This window comes from Nomascus leucogenys, chromosome 8 (assembly GCF_006542625.1).
Source record: "Nomascus leucogenys isolate Asia chromosome 8, Asia_NLE_v1, whole genome shotgun sequence".
Taxonomy (NCBI): Eukaryota; Metazoa; Chordata; class Mammalia; order Primates; family Hylobatidae; genus Nomascus; species Nomascus leucogenys.
This window is the reverse complement of record NC_044388.1, coordinates 19,280,218-19,306,429: the sequence shown is the minus strand read 5'-3', so window position 1 is coordinate 19,306,429 and position 26,212 is coordinate 19,280,218. Positions and strand designations below refer to the sequence as shown.

The window sequence follows — 26,212 nt, the reverse complement described above, 5'->3', positions numbered from 1 at the left end:
AGATTCTAAAATGCATTTGATATCAATGCTTAAGTTTGAGGCCAAACCTCTTCTAACTGATAGAACTGAGAGGGTTCTTCACCTGGCAATCTTGGCCTGGCCTGCCGCCAAGTGGCTGTGTGACCTAGGCCAAGTCACTTATCTCTCTGGGCCTCAGTTTCCTCATCTATTTCAGCTCACTGAAGTAGATCTCTGGGCTAGTCCACCATTCTCTTCACTTTCATGAAATTATCCTTTCTGATATATTGCATGCTTTAGCAGACCCATCCCTGGAAAACTGTATGTAAAGACTGCTTTGGTATATCAAACCTAATTTTTCCCATGGGCTTAGGCCAGAGTTTTCTGAGGAGTGCCTCACGCACTGGTGAACCAGGAAAGTGACACAGATGGCAGCATCATTGGTGCCCTCAGTTTTCAGGGTGGTTAGGCTGGAGTCCCCAAGACAACTCAGGATCTGAAGTAACCTCAGATACAAATATAATTTTTATGAGTGCTTGGATGTGAACATTTTTGGAAAGCCCTGTCTTCGGTTTATGAAGTAAGAGAAACATCCCCCACAGGAAGAGAAATTAAGAAGTCATGGAATGATACTTAAGATTTCAGCAAAACTTAAACAAACATGTGCATACAAGCAGTACATTTAAATAAAAACTTCCAGATGAAATAGGGATAATCCTAAATATATGTTATAGTAATTCGGGAGAAAAGCCTGTAAGAACCCTAGTAACTTTCATGGCAGATGTGGGAGAACTAGACAGGAGTTTTTCCCCCTTATCTCTGAGTATGGCTGACATGAAAAAAGCTATCATGTTCCAAAAAACTTTTACAGAAACAAAGTCTACCTTTTTTTGTCCCTTTTATCACCTCATGGCACCTCTTTCTCTCCCTTTTAAAAATAGTCTGGTCCATTTCAGAGAGCACAAGATGACTGGCTTTGGGTCTGGAGAGAGAAGGTCTTCTCTCAATTCCAATAACCAACAGTATAATACTGACAAGTTACTTTAAAGGAAGAAATAAAAATTCCTATAAAAATGTTTACCTTGTCCATTTCTAAATACAAATTTTGGGGTGACTTAAGATAAAAATAATCATTTTTTCAGCGTAATTATGGGATCTTCTTGTTTCTTTGTTTCAAGTCATGCCAACCACAGAGATGATCTGAGAATGTGACACTTCACAGCATCAACATCCAGAGAGTTCATCTGATTCAACACTTTGATTTCAGATATAAAAACAAGGTTTCAGAGAGCTAGTTACCCCTAAAATGTATTTAATGAGTCCAGAATCTGGGTCTACTTAAAAATTTTACATTAGTTTCCCTTTCTCCCCAGCCTTTCCCTAGTTTAAATGGCATTTACTGTATATTTTAAAAATCTTTTGTTTTTGGCTGCCCAGCACATGAAGTTCATTTTTATTTGCAGGGAGCTCCCAACTTTTGGTCACCTTCCCAACAGAACCTGAAAGTGTTAGAAGAGGGCTTGCTTACCTAGACTCCCTTGCAGCTATGGCACAGACATGTGATCTACACTCTGCCAATCTGATGCACCAGCAAAGACTTTTACTCTGGAATAGAAGGGAAGCAATTACTCTCAGACAACATTAGCACAGTGGCTTCCTCACCAGAACCAATAATGAGATATCATTTGGGATCTCCCCTTTGGCCTTGAACTTGGTCCTCCAGACACATCAACATTTTTGTGAGCTCACCAGTATCTATTCAGTAAATTCTTTAGCCAGAATCTTCTATTCCTTGCAACTAAGACCCTTGACAAGTACAACCAATAATATTTCTATTTGTAAATCTTATCAAACACTTGCCATGTGCTAGGTATTGTTCTAAGCACTTGCAAGTATATATTCATTTAATCCTCATGATAACTCCATGAGATAGGTATGATTATGTCCATTTTACTGGTGAGAAAACTGAGGCACAGTGAGGGAAATAATTTCAGATTAAGAAATGTTCTCAAAATTTTAAGAAATGAAGAAGGAGGGCTAGGATTTGAACCAGGCTGTTTGGATCTAACTCTGAGCTCTTAATCAGTACACATACTACTTCTCCCTAATTTTTTCTGATTACATAATTAGTAACTATAGAAATATTTAAACACTATAGAAGAGTAGAAGGAAGAAAATACAAATAAACCACAACTCTACTGCTTATAGAAAACTATTGTCTACAATAGTTAAACTATTTAAGTTTAGCCAGTACAGTATAATTTACTTCCTTGGTCACACTAGCCATATTCCAAGTGCTCAGCAGCTCAGGAGGCTCATGGCTAATGTTTTGGACAGTGCAGATGTAGCACATTTCTGTCATGTTAGAAAGTGTTAGTTATGATGCTGGAGAGTCTGCTGGCATTCTCTCTTCATAGCCCTCTGTGGCTATGTACAGACACACACATAATTTTACATAAATGGTAAGAAGCTGTAGATAAAAGAGAATAAAGAAGAGCCCCACAATAAAAAACAGCTTTTAAAATATTTTTTCTCTTCCTTTGGCCTTTCCCCTCTCTTCTCTCTAATAAACCAAGAGTGCATGACTCCTTCGATTCATAAAAGCTTTTCTCTAGGCTCTTACAACCATATAAAGTCACATATTCACATGCATAAGGCCTTGTTGTTGTTGATAAACACTTTTAGCCCACTTTCTTTTTTCACTTAATAAAACATTATGAAAATCATTCTAAGTTGGCCAGTACAAATCTAATTATAAGTGGCTGTGGGGAATTCCATGGTTCAGACATACGACAATATTTCCAATCTTCCCTTAATGATGTGCTTCTTTTCATTTTTTCTACCACAAGCAATGCCCAATAAATATTACTGGCCATAGATCCTTATAAACTAAAACTTCTATTTCTACAGGATTGATTCCCAGGAGTAGGATTGTTGGATTAAAAGGAATGTTTACATTTAATTTTAATAGCTATTGCCAAATTCTATCTCAAGGGCTAAAATGATCCCCATGTCCTCCAGCAATGCATGAGTCTACTGTAATCTGCCCTGTCTTTTCCTCTTCTGTCTCCCCCTACTCCACACACCCCCATCCTGGCCAGCACTGCATGCTATCACATCTTTTAATGACTCTCAGAATTATTAATGAATGTAACATCTGTCAACATTAGCATACCAAGGGTGGAACGGTGGGAGTAGCTGCCCAAGGTATAAACAATAAAACATCACACTGTATGTAGAGGATACAAAAACAGTAACAGAACTGACTAAAAGTTGGTTTGCTTTTTATTATCACCAGACATCGGCCATGCTAAACAGTGTGATTGGTAACATATCCCTCCCCTCAAAAATCTTTCATTGGCCTAACTTCTAGGCAATTTCTGTGGTTACTGTTGAGTCTTAAGAATAGATAGAATACACATGTAAAGCTTCAAATCCCAGTTACGTACTTGGCCTCAAACACACATGGATTCAGCTATACATGTTTGTTTCAAGAGTAAATTTATGAGGTTCTCAAAAATTCTCTCTAACTTCAGGCGTGGTTTACATATGCAGCCATTGTGGTACCACACATTTCTGTGCTTAAACAGGAGATTTAAAATAAACCATGATAGCTGAAAGTAATTTTTCTTTTTTGAGATTAAAAAAACCACAAAAATATTTCCAAACAGAATCAGTTTTGAATAATGTACTCTGAAGATACATTAGCAACAGGCTTTAAAATTGTTCCTTGAAGTTTGGTGCATAGAAATTGTGGAGAAGCCCATGAACAATGCAATAACCATAAAAAATAAGGAAATAAATAATTCCATAGAAAACATAATCAAATGTTGAAGAAGAGTGCCAGGAAAAATGATAAAATGTGCTGGTCTTACAGTGCCAAGAAATCACAAGGGCAGTATTTGAACACCTTGATTATTTTCACCAAGAACTAGACATTTACTCTACAGCAGTGGATCAAATCATGTCGGTGTTCACTATTCAATCATTTGTTAAGTTTTAGTAGAAGAGGAAAACCTTCAGAGATTTTCTAAAATGTAATAGAAACTTACAATGAGTTTTCTGGCAAAAATATTTTAGTGGAAGTGTTTCAACTGCAGAGACATTTGAAATCCACTGAGGTCAATCCTGAAGAAACAAAGATGTGAACAATGAATGGTACAATTTCTGGAATTTATTGTGAAATGTGATTTTTATTAATCTCTAATTTATCTTTATGCTTAAGACTTTTCTAAAGATTTATCTGTTGCTTCGCGTTAAAGAAACTTTCAAAATTAAAATTAATAATGGGTTTTTAATGAACTGTGAGTGAAGATAGGTGGACAAATCTGGCTGTTTCTTTAACATGAATATGCAAATGTTGACAAAATAACTGACATGTGCAGAAGTTAAAGCTCAAAATCAAGAAATGTAACGTTTTCAGAGGAAAATGGTGGATAGGATGCAGGACTAACTTGCAGCTCTCACTCGGATAGACAGACCAGCATGTGGAGACCCACATCGTGAAATTTTGCTCCAAGAATCACCACAGGAATATACCAGGAAAGCCAAGAGAAGAGAATCCGAAAGCCCTTTGAAGGAGGTGGATTGCCACTGCAGGCTCCATGGGACAGCTGAGGAACTCCAAGGACAAAGGACATAATCTCTTGGGAGTTCTGTGGCCCAGCACACCACCTGACCAAGGACAAGCTTGTATCCTTCCTATCCTACTGCAGCTGATGCACTCTTGAAAGCACCACCTCCTGGCTGGAGACCAGCCAACACAAGACCAGTGCACTTAACAAAAATACAACCAAGGACCCTCACAGAGTCCACTTCACTCCTCTGTCACCTCTACCGGAGCAGGTGCTGGTATCCACGGCCGACAGACCAGAAGATGAGTCCCATAAAAAGACTCCTTGTAGACACTCTCCAGTACCAGCCTGGAGCCTGGTAGTTCTGCTGAGTGGCTAGATCCAGAAGAAAAATAACAATCACTGCAGTTTGGCTCTCAGGAAGCCCCATCCCTAGGGGACGGCGGAGGGGACCTCATCAAGGGAGCAAAATAATCTGTGGGGCAAAATAATCTGAACAGCAATCCTTGATTCTTAGATCTTCCCTCTGACCCAGTCTACTCAAAAGAGAAGAAACCTGAAAAACAATTCTAGTAATATGATAAAACAAGGTTCTTTAACACTATCAAAAGATCACACTAGCTCACCAGCATTGGATCCAAACCAAGACAAAATCTCTGAATTGCTGGAGAAAAACTGCCAGGAAAAGAATTCACAAGGTCGATTATTAAGCTAACAAAGGAGGCACCAGAGAAAGGTGAAGTCTGACTTAAAGAAATTAAAAAAAAAAAAAAAAAGATGCAGGATATGAATGGAAAAGTCTCCAGTGAAATAGATAGCATAAATAAAAAACAATCACAACTTCTGAAGATGAAGGACACACTTAGAGAAATGCAAAATGCACTGGAAAGTCTCAGCAATAGAATCAAACAAGTAGAAGGCTTTCAAATTAACCCAATCCAACAAAGACAAAGAAAAAATAATTTTTTTAAAATGTACAAAGCCTCCAAGAGTTTGTAATCCCTGACAAGAAAGGATTACATTAAATTACCAAATCTAACAATAATTGGTGTTCACAAGGAAGAAGAGAAATCTAAAAGTTTGGAAAACATATCTGAGGGAATAATTGAGGAAAACATCCCCCGCCTTGCTAGAGATTTAGAGATCCAAATCGAAGACACTCAAAGAACACCTGGAGAATTCGTCACAAAAAAAATTACCATCTCAGAACATAGTCATCAGATTATCTAAAGTTAAGACAAAGAAAAGAACCTTAAGAGCTGTGAGGCAAAAGCATCAGGTAACCTATACAGGAAAATCTATCAGATTAACAGCAGATCTCTTAGCAGAAATCCTACAAGCTAGAAGGGATTGGGGTCTTACCGTTAGCCTCTTTAAACAAAACAATTATCAGCCAATAATTCTGTCTCCAGTGAAACTAAGCTTCATAAATGAGGGAAAGATACAGTCTTTTTCAGACAAGCAAGTGCTGAGAGAATTCACCACTACCAAGCCAGCACTACAAGAACTGCTAAAAGGAGCTCTAACAAATCCTCAAAATACACCAAAATATAATCTCCTTAAAGCATAATTCTGACAGGACCTATATAATAATGACATGATGAAAAAAAAGCACAAGATATTCAGGCAGCAAATCACACAATGAACAGAATAGTATCTCACATCTCAATACTAAGGTGAATGTAAATGGCCTAAATGCTCCACTTAAAAGATACAGAATGGCAGAAAGAATTCACCAACCAAGTATCTGCTGTCTTCAAGAGACTCACTTGACACAGAAGGACTCACATAAACTTAAGGTAAAGGGGTAGAAAAAGATATTCCATGCAAATGGAAACCAAAAGTGAGCAGGAGTAGCTATTCTTATATCAGACAAAACAAATTTTAAAGCAACAGCAATTTAAAAAAGACAAAGAGGGACATTATATAATGATAAAAGGACTAGTCCAACAGGAAAATATCACAATCCTAAATACATATGCACCTAACAGTGAAGCTCCCAAATTTATAAAATAATCACTCCTAGACCTAAGAAATGAGATAAACAGCAACACAATAATAGTGGGGGACTTCAATAGTCCACTGACAGAACTAGACAGGTCATCAGGACAGAATGTCAACCAAGAAACAATGGACTTGAACTATACCCTAGAAGAAATGAATTTAACAGATATTTACAGAACATTCTACCCAACAACTGCAAAATATACATTCTATTCATCAGCACATGGAACATTCTCCAAGATAGTCCATATAATAGGCCACAAAACAAGTATCAACAAATTTAAGAAAATCAAAATTATATCAAGTACTCTCTCAGACCACAGGGGAATAAAATTGGAAATCAACTCCAAGCGGAACCCTCAAAACCATGAAAATACATGGAAATTAAATAACCTACTCCTGAATGATTGTTGGGTCAGCAATGAAATAAAGATAGAAATTAAAAAATTAGTTGAACTGAACAATAATATTGACACAATCTATCAAAACCTCTGGGATACAGCAAAAGCGGTGCTAAGAGGAAAGTTCATAGCATTAAATGCCTATGTCAAAAAGTCCGAAAAAGCACAAATACAAAATGTAAGGTCACCCCTCAAGAAACTACAGAAACAAGAATAAATCAGACACAAACCCAGCAGAAGAAAAGAAATAGCAAAGATCAGAGCATAACTAAATGAAATTGAAACAAAAAAATTATAAAATATACATGAAACAAAAAGCTGGTTCTTTGAAAAGATAAATAAAATTGATAGACCATTCATGAGACTAAACAAAACAGAGAAGATCCAAATAAGCTCAATTAGAAATGAAATGGGAGATATTACAACTGACACCACAGAAATACAAAAGATCATTCAAGGCTACTATAAGCACCTTTACGTGCATAAACTAGAAAACCTAGGGGAGATGGATAAATTCCTGGAAATATACAACCCTCCTAGATTAAACCAGGAAGAAATAGAAACTCTGAACAGACAAATAACAAGCAGCGAGATTGAAATGGTAATTTAAAAATTGCCAATAAAAAAAGTCCAGGACCAGATGGATTCACAGCTGAATTCTATCAGACATTCAAAGAAGAATTGGTGCCAATCCTATTGACACTATTCCGAAAGATAGAGAAAGAGGGAATCCTCCCTAAATCATTCAATGAAGCCAGTATCACCCTAATACCAAAACCAGGAAAGGACGTAACAAAAAAGAAAACTAAAGACCAATATCCCTGATGAACATATATGCAAAAATCCTCAACAAAATACTAGCTAAGAGAATCCAACAATATATCAAAAAGATAATCCACCATGATCAAGTGAGTTTCATACCAAGAATGCAGGGATGCTTTAACATATGCAACTCAATAAATGTGATATACCACATAAACAGAATTAAAAACAAAAACCTCATGATCATCTCAATAGATGCAGAAAAAGCATTTGACAAAATCCAGCATCCCTTTATGATTAAAACCCTCAGCAAAATCAGCATACAAGGGACTTACCTCAATGTAATAAAACCATCTATGACAAGCCCACAGCCAACATTATATGGAATGGGGAAAGGCTGAAGGCGTTCCCCCGAGAACTGAAACAAGACAAAGAAGCCCACTTTCACCACTTCTATTCAACATAGTACTGGAAGTCCTAGCCAGAGCCATCAGACAAGATAATTAGATAAAGGGCATCCAAATAGGTAAAGAGGAAGTCAAACTGTCATGTTTGCTGATGATATGATTGTATACCAAGAAAACCCTAAAGACTCATCCAAAAATCTCCTTGAACTAGTAATGACTTCAGCAAAGTTTCAGGATATAAAATTAATATGCACAAATCAGTAGCTCTGCTATACACCAACAGTGACCAAGCTGAGAATCTGACCCCTTGAACTCAACCCTTTTTACAATGGATGCAAAAAAATTAAAATACTTAGGAATATACTTAATCAAGGAAGTAAAAGACCTCTACAAGAAAAATCACAAAACTACTGAAAGAAATCATAGATGATACAAACAAATGGGAACATATCCCATGCTCATGGATGGGTAGAATCAATATTGTAAAAATGATCATATTGCCAAAAGCAATCTATAAATTCAATGCAATTTTCATCAAAATACCACCACCATTCTTCACAGAGCTACAAAAAAAAAAATCCTAAAATTCATATGCAACCAAAAAAGAGCCCATATAGCCAAAGCAAGCCTAAGCAAAGCAACAAATCTGGAGGCATCACATTACCTGATTTCAAACTATACTATAGGGCTATTGTCACTGTTAATACTGAGTGTCAACTTGATTGGATTGAAGGATGCGAAGTATTCATCCTGGTTGTGTCTGGAGATTCATCTTGGTTGCCAAAGGAGATTAACATTTGAGTCAGTGGGCTGGGAAAGGCAAACCCACCCTTAATCTGGGTGGACACCATCTAATCAGCTACCAGCACAGCTAGAATATAAAGCAGGCAGAAAAACACGAAAAGACTAGGCGAGCCTAGCCTCCCAGCCTACATCTTCCTCCCATGCTGGATGCTTCCTGCCCTCGAACATCGGACTCCAAGTTCTTCAGTTTTGGGACTGGGACTGGTTTTCCTTGCTCCTCGGCTTGCAGACGGCCTATTGTGGGACCTTGTGATCATGTGAGTTAACACTTAATAAACTCCCCTTCAACCTCTCAAAGTTCTCTCTCTATATATATCCTATGAGTTCTGTCCCTCTAGAGAACTCTGACTAACACAGTCACCAAAACAGCATGGTATTGATATAAAAATAGGCATATAGACCAATGGAACAGAATAGAGAACTCACAAATAAAGCCAAATACTTCCAGCTAACTGATCTTCAACAAAGCAAACAAAAACATAAAGTGGAGAAAGGACACCCTATTCAACAAACAGTGTTGGGATAACTGGCCAGCCACATGTAGAAGAATGAAACTGGATCCTCATCTCTCACCTTATATAAAAATCAACTCAAGATGGATCAGAGCCTTAAATCTAAGACCTGAAACCATAAAAATTCTAGAAGATAACTTTGGAGAGACCCTTCTAGCCACTGGCTTAGACAAAGACGTCATGACCAACAACCCAAAAGCAAATGCAACAAAAACAAAGATAAATAAATGGGACTTAATTAAACTAAAAAGCTTCTGCACAGCAAAAGAAATAATCAGCAGAGTTAACAGACAGCCTTTTCTCTCTCACATAGAGTGGGAGAAAAGCTTTGCAATCTATATGTCTGACAAAGGACTAATATTCAGAATCTACAAGGACCTCAAACAAATTAGCAGGAACAAAACAAACAATCCCATCAAAAAGTGGGCTAAGGACATGAATAGACAATTCTCTCTCTTTTTTTTTATTATTATACTTTGGGTTTTAGGGTACATGTGCACAATGTGCAGGTTCATTACATATGTATCCATGTGCCATGTTGTTTTGCTGCACCCATTAACTCGTCATTTAGCATTAGGTATATTTCCTAATGCTGTCCCTGCCCCCTCCCCCCACCCCACAACAGACCCCAGAGTGTGACGTTCCCCTTCCTGTGTCCATGAGTTCTCATTGTTCAATTCCCACCTATGAGTGAGAACATGCGGTGTTTGGTTTTTTGTCCTTGCGATAGTTTACTGAGAATGATGTTTTCCAGTTTCATCCATGTCCCTACAAAGGACATGAACTCATCATTTTTTATGGCTGCATAATATTCCATGATGTATATGTGCCACATTTTCTTAGTCCAGTCTATCGTTGTTGGACATTTGGGTTGGTTCCAACTCTTTGCTATTGTGAATAGTGCCGCAATAAACATATGTGTGCATGTGTCTTTATAGCAGCATGATTTATAGTCCTTTGGGTATATACCCAGTAATGGGGTGGCTGGGTCAAATGGTATTTCTAGTTCGAGATCCCTGAGGAATCACCACACTGACTTCCACAATGGTTGAACTAGTTTACAGTCCCACCAACAGTGTAAAAGTGTTCCTATTTCTCCACATCCTCTCCAGCACCTATTGTTTCCTGACTTTCAAATGATGGCCATTCTAACTGGTGTGAGATGGTATCTCATTGTGGTTTTGATTTGCATTTCTCTGATGGCCAGTTCTCAAAAGAAGATATACTAATGGCCAACACATATGAAAAAATGCTCAACATCACTAATTATTATGAAAATGCAAATCAAAACCACAATGTGATACCATCTTACTCCTGCAAGAATGGCCATAATCAAAAAATAAAAAAAAAATAGATGTTGGTATGGATGTGGTGAAAAGGGAATACTTTTTACACTGTTGGTGGGAATGTAAACTAGTACAACCACTATGGAAAACAGTGTGGAGATTCCTTAAAGAACTAAAAGTAGATCTATGGTTTGATCCAGCAATCCCACAACTGTGTATCTACCAGAGGAAAAGAAGTCATTATGTGAAAAAGATACTTGCACACAGATGTTTACAGCAGCACAATTCACAATTGCAAAAATATGGAACCAGCCCAAATTCCCATCAATCAAGGAGTGGATAAAGAAAATGTGGTATATATACATACATATATAATATATATATTATATATACACATATATGTGTATATATGTGTATATATTATATGTGTGTATATTATATATATATGTATACACACACACACACACACACACACACACACATACATACATATCATGGATACTACTCAGCCATAAAAAGGAATGAAATAATGGCATTTGCAGCAACCTGGATGGAACTGGAGACCATTTTTCTAAGTGAAGTAACTCAGGAATGGAAAACCAAACATCATGAGTTCTCACTCCTATGTGGGAGCTAAGCTATGAGGACACAAAGACATAAGAATGATACAATAGACTTCGGGGACTTGGGAGGAAAGAGTGGGAGGAGGGTGAGGAATAAAAGACTTCACACTGGGCTCAGTGTACACTGCTTGGATAATGAGTGCCAAATCTCAGAAATCACCACTAAAGAACTTATACATGTAACCAAACACGACCTGTTCCCCAAAAAACAATTGAAATATAAAAATATTTTTAAAACAGAAATATAATGTTTTCATTACTGAGATAAAGTTGGTAATTTTTTTCTTTTTTGAAAAATCAGATTGATACAATTTTAAAACATTAATAATTATTTTTCCTTTTTGAAATATTTAATTTTTAAATTTTTGGCATAATTATACATACATAATACAATAATAGAAACATTCTCAGTCTGCATTTCTTTTCTTACCTTCATTATGATTAGTTTCATTCCATGATTATTACCGAAAATTTTTTTGCAGTATAGAGGACAGGGTGTTATAAAACCATTAAAAAGACACCCGAATGGTTTTAAACAGCTAGAATTGGCCTTCAACAGTGTAATCTGAAGCACTGAACTTTAAAATTGTTCCTTGAAGGTTGGTGCACAGAAATTGTGACACTATTGGGCACATGTCAGCATGTCTCAGCTCTAGAACTACCACAGACAGAAAGAGAAAAGTGGGTGACCAAAGGATCCATAAATGATTGAATGAGCCATTTACAGTTTCACTGCGCCAGCCATGTGCACTTAGACATGCATACCTTAATCTTTCTGACAAGCCCATTTCTTTCATTTACATTTCCCTGACTACAGGAAAGCCGAGCATCTTTTCATGTTTTTGGACATCTGATTACCTTCTAGAATTCATCCAGTCCTCTCTGGGATGGAGACACCCAGCCCGCTTGGATCAGGAATCTCTTTAAAAATATGATGAAGCCTATGGATTTGTTTCTGAGCAAACAGCCCACATTTTCATTGGTACAGACCCTCGCACCCAAGTTCAGGGGACTCAGAAACCACCCCTTCCTCATTCTACAGATACAGAAACTCAGGCCTATGATCTTGGACTAAAATAGAGCAAGCCCCACGCCATTTGAGACTTGTTTTTCTCATCCGCAGAACAGAACAATCACACTTAACCTCATAGGATGAATGTAAGGATTAAATGAGTTAATGTCTGAGCATACAGTCTGGACAACAGAGTTTCTTAAAGTTTGAGTTGATTTCCAATATTTAAAACTGAAAAGATCTCACACTTTTTGAAAAATCCACATTTTTTGGCTTCTCTTAGAAAGGCAGAAACCAGCAATCCTGTGCTCACCTTGTCAGGAGCTAGCAATGGGCTAGGCTGGGAAAACTGCTGTTTCCAGACGAAGGCTTGATTTGCAGATCCCCACTGTTCTCAGCACTCTGAATGTTGCCTGGCAACAGTGTTGACCCCTGTTTATTCTTTTCCAAGTAGAGGGGCTTTTACTTTATCTGCCAGGCCAGTAAGGCCTTTGGGCTGGGACTCCTGTGCACGTGTCAGTGTCAAGTCAGTCACACGAAGGTGATAAGGCTAGAAAAGGACTGAGATGGTGCTATCTTTCTCTGGGAGATTTGCATTCTGTCATTTAAGGAAGGGCCTTCCCATAATCCTGTCACCCTGATCACGAAAAATCCTAGTAATTATTTGAGAACTCTTTTTGCAATCTAGCCAAAGGACTAAAGGTGAAATTGCAGTTGCTTTTACCTCCAAACTGTTTGGCAATTCAGTCGATTTCTCTCTATCTCCACTGTCACAACCCTAGTTCAAGCCACCATCACCTGCCCAGATTCTCATGAGACCAAGAAAAAGCATTCAAATACCTTTTTGTGTCTTCATTTCCTTTAGATCATACTTGTTTTTAATAAACTCTCAAATTTTAGAGGTAATAAAGTCACAATTGCTGATTATTTTTCTGTTGCCTCTTTTTCATTTCAGGAATGCAAGGGGCATGAAGACAAATCATTGCACAGAAGGGGTGAGGGGTGAGGGTTTGGCTGAGCTACAGCGGTATTTGTCAACAAATTAGTAAACTGAAGTCAAATATTGTGGGTACTAACTTCTCAGAGAAAAGGTTCGTATGAGCAGCAAGGAGAATAGGAAGAGGAGCTTCAATAGAGATTTCCCAAAATTTGGAGCTGATACTCTCCAAACACCAGTCTTGGGAATTATGAACTTACAATTTTGAAATCCAGCTACTGAAAAGTCCAGCTTAACTACCATGAAGAGAAAAGAAACTATGCAAAGCCGGCTGTCTTGGGAGCACACACATGGTTAGCAGGCTGACAGAGTCCTCTGCCTTCTGTGCCTGCAAGGTAGCACATTCCTCTCCATGCATTCTCTTCTATTTTAATCAGGCACCATACGGCCTTGGTAAAACCCCACGGGTATCTCTTCTCTTCTCTTCTCTTTTCTCTCTCTCTCTTTCTTTTTTTTTTTTTTTTTTTTTTTGATGGAGTCTCGCTCTGTCACCCAGGCTGGAGTGCAGTGGCACCATCTCGGCTCACTGCAAGCTCCACCTCCCAGGTTCATGCCATTCTCCTGCTTCAGTCTCCCAAGCAGCTGGGACTACAGGCGCCCGCTACCACGCCTGGCTAATTTTTTTTTTTTTTTTTTGTATTTCTAGTAGAGATGGGGTTTCACTTTGTTAGCCAGGATGGTCTTGATCTCCTGACCTCATTATCTGCCCGCCTTGGCCTCCCAAAGTGCTGGGATTACAGGCATGAGCCACTGCACCCGGCCACAGGTATCCCTTTCTGAGGCAAACTTCTGCAATGCCCAAATCTTGTTTAGTGTCACTGGATACTTATCAACACTTTGAGAAATAGGAATGTCCCAGTACTCCTTCAAGTGGGGTTCATAAGTATGACAGCATGCCCTGGGGTGCTGGCTGAAAATTCAAATAACCTGTCTCAGGACAGACCTCCTAAATCAGAGTCTCCAAGGGTAGGTTTGGGGACCCTGTATTTTAAACCAATCAGATCCTGTATCCTCCACACTTAAAATCCTCCTCTCACTTCCCATTGTTTTTAGAAAACAACAACAACCCAAACTCTGTATGTTTCCATGTCCTGTGAGGTCCTACATGGTCTAGACCCTGCCTGTTTATCTCCCATGAGGCTGCCCCTCCACCTCTGAGCTCATAACCCAAATGGCCTCTTGTCTGTCCATCATGGTAAGCTCTCTTCTTCCACAGGACCTTTGCACATGTTCTTACCCCTGCCAGAAATGATTTCTTCTTTCCATTTCACCTGACTAACAACAAATCATTTAGTTAAGTCTCAACTCAGAAGTCTCCTGCTGGGTCATATCTCTCATTACTGCTTCTCATATTTGTCCCCTATTCACTGGCATGAATAAATTCCAGTAGCAAGATCTCAAAACTGCAATTAAAAAAAATGTATCATGGTGGGAACACTTAACATGAGCTCCACCCTCTTAACAAATGTTTTTAAAATGTACAATACAGTGCTGTTAATTCATGCTATATACTTCTCAATGGTGGGCCAGTGTCTATGTCTTCTTCCACTAAATCCACAAAGCTTAAATAATGTCTGGCACATAGTAAGTGCTCAATTCATATTGAGTAAAAGAAATGGTGTTTCCCAGTGTGATATCATCCAGTGTCATGACTTTAAGGCCCATCTACTAGCTGGTGACTCCTAAATTTACACCTTCAACAGTAACCTCAAAATGTCTAAAATTAAACTCTTGATCCAATGTTCACCATCTTGGAAAATGGTTTCATCATTCACTCAGTTGCTTAGTGTCCAAAACTTGTTGTCATCTTAACCTTTCTCTCACCACATGTTTGATCCATCAGCAACTCCTACAGCTTCCTTTCAAAATATTTTCAGAAACCCTCTGGTTCTCACCTGCTCCTCTGCTACCAGGCGCAAACCATTACCACCTCTCAACAAAACTTACTTCTGTAGTCCTTTTTAGAGGGAAACTCTTGGGTTTGTGGAAATAAATGAAGGCCACTCTAATGAAAATAAACAGAAACTATGTATTCAGAGTTGGCTATAGCAAGAGAGTCAGCCTCCATTCCTTTTGATTGGCACAGACTCAAAGGCAAGCAGTGCAGTGTGAATGATTTATAGTGTGAAAAGGGAAGGCTTCATGTTTGCTAGATTGGAAGTTGTTGGTATGGGGAAGCAGGAAATGGGCTAACTAGAAGCAAGGCATCCTATGTGATTGGGTTGGGGAGCATATTTGTTTTTCTCTGGTTGGTACTGAGTTGGAAGCTGGCCAAGTTGCAACCATTTTAGACCAATTGCTGCAGAGGTGGTTTGGCTTTCTGGACTGGTTGCTGCTGAGTTTGTGGATCAGAGTTCTATTTTTAAATGGTGTGCCCACCCTCTGTTTGTTTATTTCATCTCTCAGGTTGATGGGATCTTCTATGGCCACTTGGGTGTTCTCCCTTCAGTGGGTATCAGAGAATCTTTGCCATAAATTTTGGGCATGGGGGAGTGGACAGGTAAGGTCATACTGAGGCATGCGGATACTAATGCAGTAAGGCTAATAACTTAGTACCCTTTTAAATAGCCTTAAGATATACATTCAGATGAAAGCTGGGGGATTGAGGGAGGGTTAAGGGCAGAGATAGGGAATGCTGGAGGCAGGGATCAGTCTCACACTTAGTGTTCCCAAACAGCTCAGCTTTGGTCCTTAAGTCCTGAGTTTCCAGGGCCCACCTTCCTTGGAAGAAATCAAGTGTTTCTTGAGGGAGAGTGCAACAAAATGGCTACAAATTCCTCCAAGGAGGAAACAGACTCCAAGCCAAGATGGCTTCCCTTGCATGTCTGACAATTGGTGGTGGCTGTTGGCTGGGGCACCTCTGATCTCCTCCACATGGCCGCTTACGGTCCTGGAGCCAGACTGGCTTTCTTACATGTTGGTCTCTGGGCATTGTACCAAGTAAAACATGTATTGTCTCTTAAAGCCCAGTCTCAAAAGTTGATAAACAACACTTCTGCCATTTTATGTTGGTCAAAGCAAGCCTCAAAACCCAACCAAACCAGCTGATACAGCCACGAGTGAGCCCCAGTAAGACTAGAAGAGAAACTGTCCAGTCAAACCACAGAATCATGAGAAATAATAGATTATTGATGCTTTGAACCACTAAGTTTTGGGTGGTTTGTTATGTGACAAAAGACAATTTTAAAGCATTTATAAAGTATACCCTTTGAGACTCAAACATCAAAGAAATACCAGAGTATTTCTATCATATTTTACCTTCTCTCAGAGAGGAGTTCTAGTAAATATGTTCTTCTTACCTAGATACATAGTTATTAGCTAGATGTACTGTCCAACTGGCCCCAACCCTTAATCTAGTTGTAGGGAAACGATGGTAGGTCTAGTGTTCAAAAGAACTGCTTTGCTTCAGGAGACTCCCTCAGAATCACAGAATTGGTCCAGCTAGTCATTGTCTTCCCCAAGAAGGGGCAGATTCTACAGGTAGAAGAGTGTAGACTTGGAAAAACTAGCTTCTCCTGGTGCACAGAGTAAGGGCCCTCACCTGCAGGGCATGCTTGACCCTGTGCTGGACTCTGAAGGGACAGGCCAACAAAGCCCCACTCTGCCTGAGGATTTCCTAGCCTTCTATGAGGAGTGTGGCTCCTTACTTGGTCCCTGCGGACTTCAGTTTGGCCTCTTCTTTCCCCAAGGCTTACGAACTTCCTTGGGAAGGGAGGCCCCTGTCTATTTCCTTGGGTTCTAACTTCATCCAATCTCTGTAGGAGGAATCTGTGGTGGTTTCAAAGCATGTCTGCAAATTCTTTGACACTGCTTTTTGCAAGAGGTGGACTTTAGTTTCCCTCCCCTTGCATACAAGCCAACTTTAATGATTCATTTTTAATGAATAGAATGTAGCAAAAGTGATGCTGTGTGATTTCCAAGTTTAGATCATGAAAAGTGATAGAGCTTCTTCTGCCTGGGTCTCTCTTTGGAACATGCACCTTTGGTTCTCTCAGCTGTCATGCAAGAAATAGGCCCACTCTGAAGTTGCTGTATTGGGGGACCAGGTGCAGAGCCCATGTCGAGAGCAGAGAGATGTCTGAGCAGCCCCAGCCATTCCAGCTCCCAGCTGCTTGAGTCTACCTAAACCAGGCACTGGAGATGTGGATGAAGAAGCCTTTGAGATGACCCCAGCCCCAGCCACCATCTGAATACAAACAAATGCATGAGAGACCCCAAGTAAGAACCACCTAGCTGAGCTTAGTCAGAACTCAGACCTGTGAAAGATCTAATAATAGATGGCAGTTGCTGTTTACACTACTAAGTTTTGGCTACTTTGTTACATAGCAATAGATAACTGCTACAGAATCCTTGAGCACTGCTGAGATGAGGAAGGAACAGGCGAGACGAGCTATGGAGATTGGCCACCATCTGTGTGGTACCTCACTGCCAGTCGTATCTGCAGCCTTGCTGAGGGGCAGGTCACTCCACTGCCACTGACCTTGGAGGATCAGCCTGGGATTCTTCAAATGTAAATGTCATCAAAATATAATACTAAACTCATAATTAATACAAGAATACCCTTCAAATTATACATCCTAAGGAGGGAGAAATTTAAATGACATTTGGTTATATGTGGTTAAAATTCTAATTCAGTCAAAAATACTAGGTTTAGAGATAATTTTTTCCTCCCCATGGAAACTATCTTATCTTTTCTTTCCTTGTGAATACAAGATTTTTCTGGAATTTCTACTAATTACAAAAATAAGTCATGGTAAATTATGGGACCTTCAAGATTATTTAGTCCAACTCTCATTCTTACTGGTAAGAAAACCGAGTCTCAGAGAAGTGAAGGGATGTCCCTGAGTTAACAGATGGCAAACAGTGGCTAGAGTCTAGGATTTTAGACTTCCAGTCCAGTGTGCATTTCAAGTCATGAATGTTTGTTTTATATATGTAACAAACCTTATACGAGCACTTATGGGCCAACACTAAGTGCTGCACAAGTATTAACATATTTAATTCTCATGATGACCCTAGGAGGTAACTGCTACTCTTATTTGCCATTTATAGTGAAAAGAGACAACTGAGTACAGAGAGGTTACGTAACCGGCCCAAAGTCAGTACCTCCTTTAGACTTGGACAACAGGAACCTGGGCCCTAGGCTTTAGAGGGCCCCTTTCTGGTCTCCTCTTGCCTATTGTTCCCTGTGGGATGAGGAATTAGTGGGGCCAAGCTGCTTGCTTAACTGGAGGCTCTGTTCTACCTTCTAGACCACAGCCACGTACCCTAGAATTCCCTGCACAAACAGCCCTGAGAACACTTCCAGGTCCTGTGCACGCATTTTCCTCCAGGGCTGGCCTCCGGAGTGTGGACCTCCCCTCACATGTGTGTACCCTTGGGCCAGAGGGATGGCCAAGGAGCAGCTATTTTGATTGTGAGGTTTGGGGGCAGCTTGAGTGTGTAGGATGGAGAGTCCTCACATGGTGAGGGACGGAGCTGGGGGCAGAGTAGAAAGAGAGGGAAAACAGGAGGGCTGGCTCTTCCCTCACTGCCACCTAGCACAAAACTCGGAAGAGCATTAGAATTCTAAGTTTAAAAATGGCACTCCAGAGCCAAGTGCAATGGTGCACACGTGTAGTCCAGGAGGAACCATTGAGTCCAGCAATTCCAGTACAGCCTGGGCAACATAGTGACTCTGTCTCAAAAGAAAAAAAAAAAAAAAAAAAAAAAGGAGGTACTCCAGGTCATTATGAAGATATATTTGCCAAGGTAAAAGAATAATTCTATGTGACAGTTTGCTAGAATAATCTATAACTTTTAAATATTTGGATGTATACATGATAAGTCTTTAGACTTTTATTCTGAGCCCCATAAATGTTAGCAGTGAGCAGTGGTAGATGGTTAACAACCAGCTCTGGGGGTGGAGATAGTATGGAGGCAGCCCTGATTTGTACTAGGTTTCCATGATGTGAACATACCTACTATGGCTGATTTCAATCCACCAACAGAATATCACTGAGCAGGGAGTTGGGAAAAGATATGCACAATCAGCTCTCAGGAACCAGACAAGCCAGCTCTAGCAAATAATTCAGGGCCAGCCAATGTCACACAGTTAGCAAGTGGCAGAGGCAGAATTTGAACAAAGGCAGTTTGGTTTCAGAATCTGGACTTCTAACTGATATGTTGCTTCCTAGCCCTCCCTTTCCTAGACCCACATTATTAGATCCTGTAAAGTATTGAGGATCGTTGTACTAATCTATACTTTTTGAGTCCTGGACTCTGGAGGGCCATGTCCTAGCATTAGCTGATGCTAATATAACCACAGACATAGAGAAGACTTTTTGCCAGAAGCAAGGTGGCCATATCTTCCTTCATTTTCAAAATCTCTTGTCTATGCTGTGTTGTTCTTGACTTTAGAGTTTATTCCAGCTTCTGGGAACTCCTGCTTCCTGCCTCCTGCCTGCTTGCCTTGCCTTACCTCGCATCTCAACTTGATCACTTTTACTCATTTGTCCCTGTCCCTGTGGCCTGCCTGACCATGACCCACTGGGCATCTAACTGCTGAGCCTGCACTGTAGTTCCAAGCTGGGGACATTAGGTGTTGGGTTTTTTTAAAGGGTCAGTTATCTTTCTATTTAATAGGTACTCACATGGGGAAGGGAACATATAAAATATTTTGACCAGCCGGATGCAGTGGCTTACGCGTGTAATCCCAGCACTTTGGGAGGCCGAGGTGGGCAGATCACGAGGTCAGGAGTTCGAGACCAGCCTGACCAATATGGTGAAACCCCAGCTTTACTAAAAATACAAAAATTAGCTGGGCATGGTGGCATGCACCTGTAGCCTCAGCTGCTCGGGAGGCTGAGGCAGGAGAATCACTTGAACCCGGGAGGTGGAGGTTGCAGTGAGCCAAGATTGTGCCACTGCACTCCAACCTGGGAGACAGAGCGAGACTCCATCTCAAAAAAAAAAAAAAAAAATTGACCATATAAAGGAATTCTACTTTTGAAAAAAATTGAGAACTACCCCTTTTTCTTGACCACTCAGCCTTTCTGACTATTCTATGAGAAAATAAAATCCTAATGCCTAAAGCATCCATTAAGTATAATAAACTGGGATATTGGGATGCAGGGCTCTAACTTCCAAAGCTGCTACTTTTTTTTTTCCCCAGTGTGACCCAAAGGCTGTCCTTGAAGTAAGAAAATTAATTGAAAGGATTTATGGCCAGCACAGTGGCTCATGCCTGTAATTCTAGCACTTTGGGAGGCCAAGGCAGGTGGATCGCTTGAACACAGGAGTTTCAGACTAACCTGGGCAACGTGGCAAAACCCTGTCTCTAAAAAAAACAAAAATTAGCTGGGTGTGGTGGTGCATGCCTGTAGTCCCAGCTACTCGGGAGGCTGAGGTGGGAGGATTGCTTGAGCCTGAGAGATCGAGGCTACAGTGAGCCATGATCATGCCACTGCACTCCAGCCTGAGTGATAGAGTGAGACCATGTCTCAAAAAAAAAAAAAAGAAAAGAAAAGATAAAAGAAAAGAAAGGACCAGGGAACCAGAGTGACACAACTATTTAGCCAGAAGACCCCAGTCCCAAATTCCATTAAATTCAACAGGTTCATGGTCCATGATAATCTCTAGATTTGATTCCTGGGATACATACTCTTTTTTCCCATATGTAGAGCAGTCATACTTATACCAGACAGCTATTTGGCTTTTTGGGAGTGAAATATTTAATGAAAAGAATGCATCTGGGGTCTCAAGTAAAATCCACAAGCTTTTAGGAGAAACGAAAATGTAGACCATTGTGGATCGGATAATTTTTGAGGTCTTTCTCATGCAAATTACAAAATTCAGAGGCCCAGAATGGGATGTTCTGATAGTTTCAGCCTAAAGCTGAGCTGAGTGACATGCATGGGTTTTTGGAATATGTGCTATATTTTCACCAGTTTTGTAAAGACTGAGCAGATGTTTGGTGGCCCTAAAGATCTGTCTCCAATTGCTGCTCTTCCCAGAGCAGCAGTGTTCAAATATGATCTTTGGACCAGCAGTATCAGCATCACATGGAGACTTGTTACAGCTGTAAATTCACCCCAGATCTGCTGAATTGGAAACTCTGGAGTATATTCCAGCAATCTGTGTTTTAACAAGTCTCCTGGGTGATGCTGATATGGCTGAAGTTTGAGAACCACTGTTCCTGAGTAAAACTACAAGTCTGAATGTGCCCCTAAGAACACTGGAACCATGGAGAGATAAGAAGCATGTTGGAGATGGGGGAGGAAGATGAAGGGAAGTGGTAGAGGACTAGCAGCTTGGTGCATAAATTAATGGCCTGTAGCATTTCTCCAGGTGTAATTATCCACTCTGAACTGACAATCAGCCCTCTACCAGTAGAGCAGCATATTGGTGGTTAAATTTTGTCACCAATTAAAATGTCTCATGACCCACTGGGTTCCCAAATCTGTGTTCCATTCTGGTTTCCATTCCAGAGGTGATCAGATGGCTTCCTGTGATTGCTTTTCAAGCACCCCTTGGAGAGGGATATGAACCTCCCTCCTCTCTTTCCTTATTTGCATGTAGAATATCTTATTAACAAGGATGATTCAAATTTCTAGCATTTGGCCTTTCCTCCTCCCTCTGCTTCCCAGCACAGTAAATAGCATGCTAAACGGAGCTCAGAGGGAGCACATTAAATGCATAGAGAAGTAATACCATAAAGACAAGCAGAAGTCTCAACCAGCCTCATCTTGCTTGTAATTGATACAACCTTTGATTTTTTTGTTTTTTTTTATTTGAGACAGTCTCGCTCTGTCGCCCAGGCTGCAGTGCAGTGGCACGATCTTGGCTCACTGCAAGCTCAGCCTCCTGGGTTCACGCCATTTTCCTGCTTCAGCCTCACGAGTAGCTGGGACTACATATGCCTGCCACCACGCCTGGCTCATTTTTTTTTTTTTTTTTTTTTTGTATTTTTAGTAGAGACAGGGTTTCACCGTATTAGCTAGGATGGTCTCAATCTCCTGACCTCGTGATCCGCCCGCCTCAGCCTCCCAAAGTACTGGGATTACAGGCGTGAGCCACCGTGCCCAGCCACATTATACAATCTTAAAAAAAAAAATGCAGACGTCTAGTTTCCTTTATGGCCAAACATCAATGAGTCCTGACTCCTGAGATCCGTCAATATATTCCAAAACCATAATGCTAAATCTAGGACTGTGATGGAACCCTGTGGTGTCAGAGTATAATCAGAAAAAAAAATTCATCTTTGGACACACAGAGAGACAGTGGGAGAATGGGACTTGTTTTTTCTCTTTAGCTGGAGAACATACATGGAGTTGCTTGGCTGGGAGCTTCTCCAGTATTATAGCACAAGCTGTAGGTGTCTCACCTCAGCACACTGATAGTTGCATGCTGCAAACACCATTGACTCTCAGCTTGGGGGTTTTTGTCTGGCCAAGGGAGTATGCTTGGTCTGTGTGCGGGGCGAGCTAGAAGTTTCAGGAGACAATATCCCTAGAAGCAACACTCACCCAATTGGTAGATAAATACCCCCTTAGAGTCCTCACCTCTTAGTTGGGACAGCTCTGAAGAGGGTCTTGCACTACCCCCGAGATCACCCCAATAGGACTTAGCTCTTGTTGCTCACAGTGGGAACTGGCTTAATAACATACCCTTTATTGCCTCTTTCTTTTCCTTGACTCACTGTCCTACTCCTTTGCTGGTATTTTCTTGGATAACCTCTTAAATAAAGTACTTGTACTTGAATCCTTGTCTTCTGAGGTAAGTCACATTAAGACAAGGATGACAAGAAAATATTTAAGGTGACACACACAATAAGGGTAAGGAATAGCTTTCATTCTTTCTTAAAAACAAAAAGCAAACCATTACATTTAGGTAAATGGTATAATGAATTAACTAATTTGTTCATTCATTCATTTGTTATCAACTTTTATTGGGTACCTACTGTATGCATAAGACTGGGCTAGACACTGTCCTCAAAGAATTTAAAGTGTTTAAATCTAGTTTTGACTATAAGACCAACATGAAATGTGATTGAAGGATATTCAAATCAAAAGACTGTGGGAGTAGAGAAGAAAGAATATCTGCTGGTGGTCAGGGGGTATTTGATAAAAGCCTTGCAAGGTGGACAGAAGAAGATTTAACCAGACGCCATTCTATGCAGAGAAAACAATAAGAGTAATTGTGAGGTGAAAGAGTAAAAGGTGTCTGGAGAGGTGAAGAATTCTGTGTGCCTGGAGCCCAGGGTAGATGTAGAGAGGCTGGGGTATGATGGTAAGAGGGCTTGAATACCAACCATCTTGAACCCAGAGGAAGGGGCTATTGTAGTGTTTTGGGCAAGGGAGTGATCTAGTCGAGCTGGGCACTGGGAGGCTTAATCTGGTTGTATAGCATAACCTGGGTGGGAAGATTGGGCTATGGAGGCACATTACAAAAGTGCTGGTATATTTATAGTGTAGGTGTTAAAGAATACTTTTCAAAACATTACATAAACGACTTTCATGCAAGTATAAAATGAATATGTCAAAGATTAGGACTCTCAAATTGAACTTGGGAAAGTCTCTATTTTCTTTCCTACCCCAAAGCTTGGAAACAAAGACCAATAAACCTTTCCACCATATTTGTCCTGGAGAACCTGTAAATTTGGTTAGTTCCTATCGTCTTGAAGTCTACCCAATTTTCTAAAGTTCCTGGCCTGCCAGGAAGTGATCTTTCTTAACACCTGTGAGGTGGATAACTCATTAGCAAGGTAGCAGGCTGGTTTCTTAGGAGAGTTTTGCAGACATTGGCTCATATATAAATTCAAACCCTTAATACAGGGTTTGTTGTATGTGACTGGGCACAGAAATGGTTTCTAAGTATACTGATGGGATAATTCTTGTGCACTAAGCAATCAGTATACCTAGAAGCAATTTTTACACCCACTCACGTAAAACATACCTCAAAATCTTCCACTGCATATGTGAAAGGAACTGGATAATTTGTTAATTCAACCACAATTCTGAAATCCTACATAACTTCACTAGTAAGGAGCACTAAAGATCAAAGAAACTTTTCAGAGCTATCAATAATGATAACAGGTCAGGCACAGTGGCTCAGGCCTGTATTCCCAGCACTTTGGGAGGTCAAGGCAAAATAATTGGTTGAGCGCAGGAGTTTGAAATCAGCATGGGCAACATAGAAAGTCCTCATCTCTACAAAAAATAAAAATAAAAAATTAGCCTGGTGTGGTGGCACACATCTGTAGTTACAGCTGTTCAGGAGGGTCTTGAGCCCGGGAGATCAAGGCTGCAGTGAGCTATTATCATTCCACTGCATTCCAGCCTAGGCAACTGAGCAAGACCTTATCTCAAAAAAAAAAAAAAAAAATTAAATAATGTTAACAGAAGCAAGATGGCCAAATACAACCCTCCAATGATCATTCCCCCCACAGGAGTAACACGTTGAACAACTATCCACACAAAAAAGCATCTCCATAAGAACCCCAAATCAGGTAAGTGATCAAAGTACCTGGTTTTAACATCATATCAAGGAAATAGGCACTGAAGAGAGTAGGAAAGACAGTCCTGAATTGCCAGCACCACCCCTCCCCCATCCCCTGGCAGTGGCCACATGATGTGGAGGGGAAAATCTGTGTACTTGGGGGAGGGACAGGGCAGTGATTGTGGAACTTGCATTGAAACTCAGTGCTGCCCTATAATAGTGGAAAGCAACACAGGGCAGAACTCAGCTGGCACCCATGGAAGGAGCATTTAGATCAGCCTTTAGCCAGAGGGGAATCATCTCTTCCAGCAACTGGAACCTGAGTTCCAGCTAATCTCATCACCACAGGTTAAAGCCTTCTGGGGTTCTAAATAAACTTGAAAGGTATTCTAGACCACAAGGGCCGCATATCCTAATCAAGCCCTGGTGTTACTGGGCTTTGAATCCAGTGGACTTGGGGTATACAAACCCTAGTGAGACACCAGATGGAGCAGCCAAGGAAGTGCTTGCATCATCCCTTCCCTAATCCCCAAACCCCAGGAGCATAGCTCAGAGCTCTGGGACAGACTCCTTCCTTCCACTTAAGGAGAAAAGAGGGGAGAGTAAGGAGGATGTTGTCTTGCAATGTGGATACCAGCTCAACCACGGTATAACAGAAAACCATTCCAGGCCCTAGCTCCTGAATGACATTTCTAGGTACACCCTGGGCCAGAAGGGAACCCATTGCCTTGAAGGGAAGAACCCAGTCTTGGCAGGATTCATCACCTGCTGACTGAAGAACTCTGGGCCTTGAATAAACACCAGTGGTGGCCACGTAGTACTCTCCATGGGTCTTAGGTGAGACAAAGTGCTGTGCTGGTTTCAGGGGAGATCCAACATATTCTGACCTGTGGTGGCCATAAGGAGAGACTTCTTCTGTTTGAGAAAAGGAGAGGGAAAAATAAGGGACCTTTGTCTTGCAGCTTAGGTATCAGCTCAGCCCATAGTGGGGTAAGCACCAAACTGGCTCCTGAGGTACCCAATTCCAGGCCTTGGGTCTTGGACAACATTTCTGAACTTGTCCTGGGCCAGAGGGGAGCCCGTTTCCCTGAGAGGAGAGACCCAGGCCTTGTAGCATTCACCACAAGCTTATTGAAGAGCCTTCATGTCTCGAGTAAACATCAGTGGTAGCCAAGCAGTACTTGCCGTAGGCCTGAGGTGGTGGTGGCTGTGAAGAAAGACTCCTTCAGGTTGAGGAAATGAGAGAGAAGAGTGAGAAGGACTTTGTCTTGCAGCTTTGGTGCCAACTCAGCCACAGTAGAATAGAGCAGATTTCTAAGGTTCCTGACTCCAGGCCCTGGCTCCTGAATAGCATTTCTGGACCAGCCCTGGGCTGGTGGGGAGCTTGCCATCCT

General features: G+C 40.7%; 1 protein-coding gene across 1 annotated transcript in view; it reads right to left on the bottom strand.

The window, feature by feature from the left end:
* MRPL3 (mitochondrial ribosomal protein L3) overlaps positions 1-26,212 on the bottom strand; it is a 91,840-nt gene continuing 65,628 nt past the window's right edge. The window contains exon 12 of the transcript XR_004031283.1: positions 1-1,563. The gene's annotated coding sequence lies outside the window, so the exon portion shown is untranslated. The remainder of the gene's footprint in view (positions 1,564-26,212) is intronic.